Below are 12,164 nucleotides of genomic sequence, written 5' to 3'. Positions count from 1 at the left end.
CGCTATTTTTTTGTGAACTGTGTTAGTTCTTCTCTGGTTTTCACCGGTTTTCGCCATTGTTTCTCGTCTGTGGAGTTTCTTTATGGATCGTCATCGCCGCTTCGTCCATCTTTTTAGATGTTTTTTTAGTTTTTTCTTTGCAAATGTTGTGATTCCTTCATTTTGTTTGACTTTTAGCAATACAGGGAAAGGACCGATCAGAAATCCAAACTCTGACCTTTCCTCGGCATGTCTGATGATGCTTTTTTGGAGTCGGTGAGGACTAGGCATCGTCTTCAAAGGTTTCAAGTCACCTTTGCTACTCCTGAAGGTCAGTTTGGTGTTCTATCTAAAAGTATTTTCGGGGAGAGCCCTTGTGGTCCCAACGAGATCATTGTTGCAGTGGGTAACTCTATGCTGGCCTTCGTCTTCCTCTGTACTGCCCGCTAGATCCTTTCCAGTACGAGGTATTGTGTAAGATTGACCCTCAACAAGCTATATTTCAGCCCAATGTTAATTTTTACAGGATCCCCCGAGAGTGTTATCGTCGAAGTCAAGGTAAGGTTACCGAGCACGAGTTGAATCAGTTTGTTCCTTCTCAGAGGGATTTGTACAACTCTAATACTTTTGTGGAGAACTATTGGTGTCAACAGTCTGATACCTTTGATGGTTTTGGAGTTGGTATTTTTAGATCTCGGAGGGCTATCTGAGGTCCTCCGCTTATGACCGATTTAGATCCTTCTATTTCTACTCAGCATTCGCTTCGTAAGACTCACGATCCCAAGTGGCTTGTTGCTACTATTCGGGTTGTGGGGCCTTATGTTTTTGTTTGGGATGAGAAGGTCAATGTTCTTCCCGGTATTCCTGAGATGCATGCCCATATGCCATCCTACATGCCTTGGGAGCTTAAATGGGTCACTTCTTGTAGGTGTCCAACACAGTCTTCTCGGGTTATTGAGGATGCTAAGGTATAAAATACTATCTATTTTAACGCATATATATATATATATATACCTTTTCCCTGTTTTATGCCTTGGCATTTAATAACGTTTTTTGGGCAGATGAGGAGGGTCATAGATGGTTCTGGTCCATCTATTGTTCCTGCTCCAGTGGAAGTGGCGGAGCATGCCTTAGAGGTTGACATTGGATCTATTTTTGGTGATGATGAAGTAGTATATCTTGGTGATGTGTTTTTTCATAATCTTGATAATGTTATGTTGGATGGTACAACTGCTCCGAGTGCGGTTGCTCCTACATCGGGTGGGACAATGCCGCAGGCGAGTAATCTCGCTGATAAGGGTGTTGAACCCGAGATGAGTGCTCGTATAAGTGGTGGTTCTGTAAATGTTGTTCCTAACGTGCCAAGTAATTTTTCCAGTGGTTTTCCTCCTGCTCCAGCGACTTCTTCTAGTGCAGCCATCACTATCTTTGGTGGATGGTCCGAAGACATGTCATTGCTGTTCTCGGACGGGTACGCTCTGAAGAGTGAGGACGAGCAATCTCGAATTTTGACCTCTCTGTCTAAAAATTCTCAACATCGATTTGTGACAGGGATATGTATTTAAAGTTTAGACTATACTTGTAGTCTGTAAGTTAGTCATCTTCTAACTGGTGTTTGTTGTCTGTTTTACTAGAGCAACAATCTGAGAATTGGAATGTTGTCCGAGGCTCTTATTGCTAGGAGGCGAGCTAGAGCCTTGGAGAACGAGAATCAGAATCTGCGCCTCGCCACGAACATGGCTCAGCAAGAATCCCTTTCCTTTCGTCTGGATAGGAAAGAATTGGAAGGTATTTATATTTTTCCTTGACCAACTTTAATTCACTCCATGGTAGGTGTTAGAGTTCTAAATGATTCCCTCTATTGATATTTACCGTCAAACGTATGGAGGAGAAGATAGAAAATAATGCCCGTAAGCATGCTAGGGAGTTTTGCGACCTAAGGCTCGATGTGAGCTCTCGTCAGTGCAAGATTTATTCCTTGGAACATGAAAATAAACAACTCCAGACAGATGTGGATGTTCACCGAGATCGCATCATCGAGCTTCGTGCGATGTTACATAAGGCCAAGCAAGTGGTTGTAGATCGTGTAAACGACATCAAGTTTCTCCGAGCTCAGAAATATGAGCTTATTAATTGGCAGTCCGATCATCTGCCCGAGTTGGCGCAGGCAGAGGATGATAGAGAGGAACTTTCTCGTCTCAAGCGAGAGTTTGTCCGTCTTGAGAGAGAGCGTGATGAGCATATGTTATCATGTCCACAGGGTGATGCCTCCATTATGCCTATTGAGGCATGGATTATTGCTATAGATAGTCAAAAAACCCAAGTGGGACAAACTCTAGCTTCTGTGTTATTTGATCATGAAGGTTGCTTACTAGCGGATCCGTTTTATGTGCATATAACTTTTGTGAGATATCTTGTTTTCTCAATTTATCCTTCCTCTATCTTGCAGTGGCTCGTAAGCGCAATGCAGAGTTGGAGGAGCAGTTGGAAGAGATGAGGGTGGCAAGGCAAAACCTTGACGAAGATCTTAATGCATTGGTCAATAACCATGAGGAGGAGTTAAAGGCTGAACGTGCTGATAAGAACAAGAAGTTAAGAAATCTGTATGCGTAATACAAGGTCATGATAACAAATGCATGTACAGCCGCTGTTCTCCGTGAGCATCAAAGGGTTGCGTCAGCCATTGCTTCTGCCAGTGCTACGGTCTATCCCCTTCATGTCCAGTCCGAGGCTGAGCAAGTTGCTCCTAATGTTGCTGAAGGTGGGGATCAAATGGATACAGATCAAGGTGATCCTGACGATGGATAAGATTGATTTTGTTAGATCTTAGTATTGTGTAAGACTTAGCTTGTAATCATCCCTTTTTCTGTTTATGTCATTCATACCTCGTGTTGTGTCGTAGGTAGTATCATAAGAACATTTTTTGTTGGGTTCTTACGCCGCTTATGGGGTGGTGTCTCACTGGTTTAACTCAGTCAGTGTGCTAACCAAACTTTTTGGTAAGTGTTAATATTTTGGTGAGTCCTCGTATGTGGGAGGCAGTGATACTTTTCCTTTTGGAGTACTTGTTTTTATGAAGTAGAATATTTCTTTACTTTCATCTTATGACCTGTGCCTTTTTGGGCTTCGTGGGAGAGCTTGTATATACTTTGAATCCAACCATGGATAGCCAAGCCAAGGAGTTATCGGTTCTTTAATTGGATGGGTCATCTCTTACAATGTCGGATTTTTAGTATGGCGTGGTCTCCTTCTTTGCCTTGATCTGGTGCCTCCATAGGCTTGACTATTTTAATAGTGTCCAGTTTAGGTTACACTACTCCTTCTGGTTTAGTGGTCTGATGCTTCACTCACTTATTTCTTAACCATTTTTTTAAGGGTAATATCTCTGTTGAGTATTTCTTTCCTTAGCCGTAGGAAAGTTATTCAAATCTGGATATCTCATGGTATAACAGGACGTCATCCGATTTCGTGATCGTGATGGCATTACCTTAGGTCTTGTGTCCTTTTTAGGTAGCTTAGGTATTTTACCCCCATCGTTCTTTTGTAGAATGGAAGGTGTGGCTAGCACCGTGCCACAGGCTTGATGGGCTTTTGTTATAATGCAAGTATGATGTGATTATTCTATATGAAAATGTAAAACAAAAAATCAAAAAATAAAAAGGAAAAAAAATAAAAATAGGAAAAAATAAACAAAAATCAAGGAAAATGGAGGAACGTGCACAAAAAAGGGTAGTTTTATTAATCTCAAAAGAGGGTTTATAAACCCTTAGTACATCTGAGAAAGGTTTCATGAACTTTACAAGTAGGGATTAAGCCTCATTCTCGTAATTTGACCTTTTAAGCGCCAGCCTGCATCGGCATGATACTTCTCTGGGTACTTAATTCGTTATGGGCGCATTATTGCTTTTCCCTTGGATTTGGGAAGCCTGTGTGCTCCATCATCTGCCTTGGTGATGATCGTGTGGGCTTCTTGTCGAGCCGGGATAGGTTTTTCCGGCTCGTGGTGGCATAGCAACATCTTGTTCCAAGTTTCGTCGCCTGAGTCAAGTTGTCTCCACTGGGCATACTTGTCGTATCCTCGGGTGGATTTCTCGTGATAGTTATTATTTCTCCGAGAGATCAAATCTTGGTTCTCCTAGGGATCGGTCGGCTTCGAGGTTTCCGGATCCGAGGTGAGGTTTTTTCCTCGTGTTTCGGCCTTGGCCCTTGGGATTCGCGTTTCGGATATTGTGATCGCTTCTGTATCAAAAGTGAGAGCGAGTGGGGTCATTTTTGCCATCGTTCTATGGATGGTCCGACCAGACCATAATATGTTGCATAGCTGATTGTGTCGGCTGACTTCATGTTTTTCTAAGTTCATGTTGATCGTATCAACGGTCGTCTTGTTATCTCCCTTTTGAGTGTTACTACCTGTTGTGGAGGTGGTTGGGATACGATGATATGTATCGTGGCTTAAGAGAGTTTTAGAGACATCGCGGTCTTGGGTGTGTCTCAGGGTTGCATTTTTAGCGCATTTTGCAAAGTAATCCTGTACAACAATTTGCTGCCATGTGCTAGTTTGAAGGGGGTCTGACAATGTCGGCTCCTCTCTTGGTTAATGGCTAAGGGTTTAGTATGAGTTTTGGAACTCCTGAGGGGGTGCGCCTTCTTCTGCCCATCTTGCATCGCTCTAGGGCTGGCTTCATTATTTTCTCCAAGTCTTCATCTTCGTACGGCCAAAGATGCTTTTGTAATATGGATTTGCTAATTAAGGTATTGTAACCCGAGTATTTATCCATTAGGGATAGCATTTCACATGAAGGTGCTGCATCTGTGAGCCGGTTAATATTAAGGAGTAGGAGACTGTTTTTTGGACATGTATTTTCAAGTTCGTAGGTGTCAATATTGACTCGTACGCCTCCATTTTTCTTTGGTATTTTGGCCATGTCCGACACCCATATCGAATGCGCATTTTTCGAGCGACTCGCAGTGCTTGTGTTCGATCTGATCCTTCATGGGTCGCCTGATGGTGCGTTGATGTCCTCAGGTGTGTCTTCTTCCTCCTAGGCTTGCACTCTGGATCAATTCACAATTGATCTTGGCACATATTCAAATTTCTTCTGATCGTGTCCTTCATATGCCATGCTTGTGGTTTATTTTCTTCCTTTAAAGCAATGGGGGTATCAACCTCTGGATGGAAGTTTGATTCATGCTCTCCTTGATCGGAGGGGGTCTGTGATTGCTATAATGGAAATGTAGGCGACCCCGAGGTTATGGTGTTGCACGAGGCTGGAACATCTTCCGAGAGATTTGGCTCATTAGTTATTGCTATGTAGTCATGAATTTCAGCCAAGTTGTTGGAATTTCTGTCCCTCCTTGCCTGCGCATTTGGGGAGTTCACTTTTTTTTCGCCGTTCTGAACGTCCATCTTGTAGCAATATTTTGCCTCACCGGAGTCTCCAATGATTTCTGCAACTCCGTCAGGTATAGGGAACCTTGACCTCTGATGGTAAGTCGAGGCAACTCCTTTGATACCATGGACCCAGGATCGCCCGTCGATAGATGTGTAGGGTGAAAGTACGTCCACTACATAGAAAGTGGTTAAGATGAGGATCTTTCCTACCCTAATTTCCAATGTCACCTCTCCCCTTGGGTGGGTCGATGAGCCATTGAAGCCAAATATGTTGTAGGTGGAGGGTATTAGGCAGTCATCCCTAAGACCCATCTGTTTGAATGTTTCGTAAAATAAGATTTCAACAGAGCTTCCTCCATCGATTAGGATCTTAGGCATGTCCCATGGTAATACCTTAGATCTTTCTCCCTCGACTTCGTGTTCGGGAAGTGCGATGGCCATCGTGGTCATTGTAATTCCTACCTCCATCAGGTGCCTCTGAGGCTGAAAAGCTGATAGGAAATTTCATCCATTTTTCAATAGGAGGCTCTCTTGCTACACTAAAGACTTCGTCACCTTCGAAGTTTCGTTTATGAATTCTTCTTGTAATATTTCCTTCATACGTTGGAGCAATGATAGCTGAGTACGATATCGTATTGCATCCTAAATATTGTGCTTCAAGAGGGATTTCCACATGATGTATGGGTTCCCCAATGGCTAGTTGGATCGCTGGTTGGGCGATGTACTCCTGGAGTTTGCCTTCGTCGATCAGATCATGTACCATCTTTTTCAAGCCTCTGCACGAGTCTGTCCTGTGACTATGGAATTGATAGAACTCACAGAAGTCAGTTCTATTTTTGGCCCGCTCGGGCTGCTGACCTTTGGTCCATGGGTAAGTGATTTTGTATTGTACACCGATCTTCTTGAGGATCTCGGATATGGGGGTGTTTAGTTTTGTGTAGACTGGGTCTACAAATTTTCCTTTCTTTTGCTGGGCTTGGTCTCGCTCTTTCCATCCCCCACTCTGATGTTTATCGAACTGGGTTGATCCATTGTTGGGTCGCCCTTCTCCTTGGAATGGTACCTGGGGGTTCTGTGGCTCTACCACATTTGCTCCTCTAGTGGTTCCTTTTACCAGTTTGTTGTAGGTACCGTCTTGAAGTTCTTCAAGATCCATATAATCCTACTGGATTTCTCTCAACTTTCCCAGATTCTTTGGCATGGTTTCATACATGCAGAAAAATATAGGGTCTGTCTTTCTCAGACTATTTTTGAAGCCCAAGATCGCGTAGGCCTATGGGACTCTTCCTATCTCGGCAGATAGTTTTCTCCAACGTGTTACCAGAAAGCGGAGTGACTCATTTGGTCCTCGGGCCAACTGAAAAAGTGGGTCAACTTCAGGCTTGACTATGCTATTTTGAATGTATGTTTCTAACAACAACTTGGATAGGTGAGCGAATGATCTAACCGATCCTTTTAGAAAATTATTGAACTACATTAGGGCTGGTATGAAATCCACTTCTCTCATGGAGATTATGAAAATGATATAGAGTTGTTATTAGGGATGTAGAATAAATCTTCATACCTCCCTGTTTCTAGAGCCAAAATGTAGTTGCATCTTTTCTGATGACTACACCATGTAAATCTAAAGGCTATAAACTACTCAAACATTCAACATTCAATATAAACAAGATGTAAAGAACATGAGAAGTAAAGATCGACACAAGCATATAACGTGGTTCGTCCATGAAGACCTACGTCGACGGGAAAGAAGATATTTTCTTTATTGATTATAAGGTCTTACCCTTGAAAGAACTACAAATGTCATTTAGACTTCTTATTCTATATCTCTCTATATCTCTCTCAGGAATTCTCTGTAGAAAGACCATCTAAAATGTTACATAAGTTGTCCATCTCCTTCTACATGGACTGGTATTTATAGACATAATAAGACTCGTGAAGGTCTGGCCTCACCGATTATATGGAGTTTGTCGTCGACTATCTCCTCAGGATTTCGAACGAGCTTCTATACTATCCCTCGTGATATTATGTTGGGTTCCTCTCCGAGTTATCTCGCCCTGTACACCATCGTGCTGCTCTTCTCAGGTAACCTCGTGCTTCATCATCCTCGGGCTATAGTATAGGTTGTACGAGCTCTCTGAGGTGTTGTAGACTCGCTCATGCTTCTTCTGATCCTTCATTAAATGCGATCCTCCTTTTTAGACTTGACTGTCTGGGTTGATTAGACCACTCCTTACACGCCTCATTCATGTATCGTAGTAGCAGGTCTCTCGATTCAGACAAAACTAGTTTATGGATTATGATCTGGTGCTTTTATCTTATCGTCTCATTGTGTGATCATCTCTTGAGATGATGACACGTGGCGATCGAGTATTTTACCATCACATCCTAATTCATCACCAGCAGCTCCAATCGACCAAATAACATCCTTCTCAGATTCAATTAACATAAAAAACACCATCTCTTCATACTGTTCTCCACTCCATCAATTTCAGATCCCCTTTATACACATTCATATCTTCTCCCCTAATTCAGCTTTTGTAAATTCATCATTAAATCAGTCTCGAATCCACAGAATTATTCATCACCATCAACAGAATCATCCATCGTTTTACTCGGCAACGACAACCTCTCTTCTCTGAGCCGCCATCTCCTCTCTTTTCTTAATTTTAGACAAAGAAAAGAATAAGAAGAGAAACTCTGATTTTTAGGTTTTGTGTTGGAATGGGAGTGGATATAGCCACCCATACAGAGTAGACAAGGGGTACCCATATGACTCTAGGAACTCTAAGAGTTGATACAAGCCACCAGCGAATGCCAGCTCCTTTTCCTCCATTGTGCTTCCAATAACACCTGCACGTGAGAAGTATCGCTTTTGCTCTTCTTAGAATTCTTCCACCAACAGCAGGTGATCGCTGTCGTATGCGTCAAAAATAATATTACTTTCTCACTACTCAAAATATATAATATAGAAAGGGTAAGAAAGGATCGTTCCCACAGAGAGGACTAAGGTTGTCGAGTTGTTTCGATTTCCTATATAAAACAATGAGGGGATTTTCTGATTTTAGGAACTAAAAATAAAATAAAAGCAAATACAGAAATAAACAAGCAAATCAAATAGAAGAGATATTGGTTAAGGATTCATCTTCATTCACAAACATGCTTTTTAAGAATAACTAGAATTGATATTTTAATCTCAACTTTTATCAAAGGCCCTAGCATACCTTGATCGCAAGTATATCCCACAAATCTCCTCTTGTCATCAACAAACACATTAAAAGATGCGAATATGAATTCTATCTTAGAAAACAACCTAACGTGTAAAAGCACTAATCAAGTTTAATTCCCTAGATGCATTAAGTTCTATGAAATCAGGCCAATCAAAGCAATCGAACGTGTAAAAGCACTAATCCGATTTAACAAAGGTTATGGTTCTCATGTGACTACTAGGATGTATCACTACAAGCAATTTTCACAAATATGCTACTTTGTATAACAAATCCTAATCTAGCAATAGAGATGAAAATAAACTCAACCGATTCGCGACTCGATCAAACTAGCATTCAAATCATTTAACGATATAAATAGTGAATCATAATCGATAACATGGAGACAAAACTAATTCATTGCATAAAACTCATATTTGGAAATCCAACTTATTCCTTAAACCAATAATAAAACTAGGTATTCATAGCATAGGAATTCATAACAAGAAGGAAGATAGAACTTATCATGTTTCTAAACCCTAGAACAAAAGTAGCAGTTAAGATTCTTTAGCCAAGAGATGTCTCGTCTCTTTTATAATATTTCCCTTCCTTTTTATGACTTCTGAACTTAATCCAAATTCAAGCCCACAATTCAGAGCCCATCAGGTCCATGACTTGATATGCCTGTCAGTTTTGTGAAACTGATAAGGCAAATCCCACCTTACACTCCCGGCTGTGACTCAAACTCACCTCCCCCATCTCAGACTCATTTTCACTGAACCATTCTGCAACAACAACTCCATCTCAGGCTCAGCTTCAGCTGTATCAAGACTACAAACCTACAAACACTACCAACACCATTAGCACTTAGCAGCTCTATCTCCTGCGCTTTCAATCCTTCACTGCCTTCAGTCACCAGGTCCACAGCATCACTTGCACTTGACTATCTAAGCTCAGACCACCTTGACCTGCAGCTTCATGCTTGCACAATAACCACCTGTAATAACTTCAACATAACTCCATAGCAAGAATCCTCATTATCTCCATACCACAACCTCAAGCCACATCAGTTCCATTCATTCAATCCAACTCCTATTCCATTACCAGAACCCATTCAAGCCAATACACCATCCTGAACCACCAGAATTCCTTCACTGCATTCCTTGCTTAGCCAACTGCAGCAACAGCATGAACACCTCCTCCACTTTCTCTGATTTCTCATTGCAGTTCTGTCCATCTCTACTGGTAAGAATCACCACCAGATTCAATTGCTTATCATACTGAAACAACAGCAACTCTGTAGCTTCACCAAAACAGCCATTCAACTGCAGTCACAACTCAATTGCAAGAAACCATTCAAGCTATCCCTGTCCTACAAATCAAACTGCTGCAACAACAGCACCACTTCAAGGCATTCCAGTTGCGAAGCAACAGCAAACTGCACTATTCCCTTTCATTGGATCCCTACAATAGAGCTAACACCACCAAATCCATTTCAGTTCTCAACTCATTTGCACAATTCATCAGTTTCATAACCACCATGTCCTTCCATTCTGAAGCTTCAATCTCCACTGCAAAACAACAAACATCTCAAGCTCTGCGACACAGACCAACAGCATCGGTAGCACATTTTCCAGACAAGCCATCTCTTCTGCCAGCAACCATCAGTTCTTGCTTATTGCAACAGCATAATCTTCTCCATCTGTAACTGCAGCAACCCAATTGCAGCTTCATCCATCTGCATCATCTTCCCAGGCAGGCTCAGTTTTATCTCCACCTGATTCATTCACCCAATAATCTCTTCCATATCTCCATCAACTATCACAAACCATCAACAGCAACATCATGCCCTAATTGCAGTCTCGGGAACCCTAAATTCTCTTTTCCATGGCTAATTTCTTAACAGAAACAACACCAATTCCCCTTGAATCTCTTCACCAATTCGAACTCAAACTGAAATATGAACCGAACCCATTCTTCTCAAACGCCTAATTTCTCCATTTCTTCTCAACAACTTGAAGTAAATCCAAATTCAACCAAAACCCCTTTTGATTTCTTCTCATATTACATCTGAATCACTATAAATTGTTCCATCATATCTCAATTTCTTCATCTGGTTCACCGAAACAGCAACCCTAGCTTTCTTCACTGATTTTCTACAGCAGCAGCAACACAAATTGCTCTTGTTCTTCTTGAAATCCAAAGCTAACACACAACCCATCCTCTCTTGATCTCCCTCTTCTGAATTCTAATGGGGCCGCCATTCTTTACAGGCAGAGAACATGAAATAGAAGCCAATGATGAGAGAACAAAATCTCTCTGAATTTCAGGTCTTCTGTAGAAAAAGGCTAGTGGATATAGCCACCCCTGTATAGTATGTAAGGGTCACCTAAACTCTTTGGCCTGTCAGTTTCAGATAACTGATGACTTAATTCTTCGACTCAACTGTCAGTTTTGAGAAACTGACAATTCATTTTTCACCTCCTCCTTGCGCAACCTAGGCTGCTCCAAAATTCACTCTCCTATGAATTGACCTTTTTGCTTTTACGCTCCAATTGAACTTTTTCTTCTTCTTTTGTGCATAATGACTCCATTGCATCTAACACACTCAAAAGCAAACGTAAGTACATAATTTACAAGAAAATTCCAAAGAAAGTATAAACAATAGATAAATAATTACGGTGTTTACAACACCTATCAGCAGCCGTCTCTTACTTCTCAGATCCACTTCTTTTCTTCAATCTCTATACATCAATAAATTTGTCATGCTTTTCAGACATAATTCGCATCACTAAAGCCGATATGCTTTTCAGACAGAGATGAAGAAATAAAAGCAAATAATGAGAAACAATCCGCCTGTAATAGCAGTTGCACATGAAATGATATTTTTTCCCTTTTAAGCGACGTTTCTTCTTATTTCGTTCCAAACAACTCCAAAGTACTTAAAACTCAAAATTAAATATAAGATACAGGATTTACAAGAAAACTTAGAAAAGAAAGCATAAACAATAGATAAATATCAAAGTGTTTTAGACACCTATCAATACCTCAAGCTAGCATTGACTTGGTGGTTGTTTGTCGTAAGAGAACAAAGGCGTGGTCGGGTCTGTAGAGAGGATAAGGTCTGATGCCGCTTTCTTATTTATACGAGCATATAATATATTATCCAATCATAGAAGCAAGGCGAGATCTTGTCCAATAATAGGAGCAAGGAAAAGGTTGAGGTTGATTATCAACCTAGCCTGATATTCCGTCTGAGTAAAGAGAAAGAGATAAGGTCGATAGTCTATGGATGGACGATACGTCTGTTCGTTTATGGCTGAACAAAAACTATGTATCTGTCCTTAAGAAAGCAAAAACCCTAATTCCCTTTGAGGTTCCTCTAGTTGAGGGGTGAAGTATCCAAGAATACGCTTGAATGTACATAATTCTGCAGAGCCTTGAGCTTGGTTTATGAGGCTAGTGGTGAAATGAGCACAAAAGGACACTATCGTCCAGAGAATGGGCCAGGGGCGGGGCTCAACATTGTAATAAGGCCCAGTATGGTGATCAGGCGAAGTTTTGACCATGGAGATTTCACCCGTGAC

Source organism: Papaver somniferum, chromosome 10 (genome assembly GCF_003573695.1).
Source record: "Papaver somniferum cultivar HN1 chromosome 10, ASM357369v1, whole genome shotgun sequence".
Taxonomy (NCBI): domain Eukaryota; kingdom Viridiplantae; phylum Streptophyta; class Magnoliopsida; order Ranunculales; family Papaveraceae; genus Papaver; species Papaver somniferum.
Note: the sequence above shows the minus strand (reverse complement) of the source record.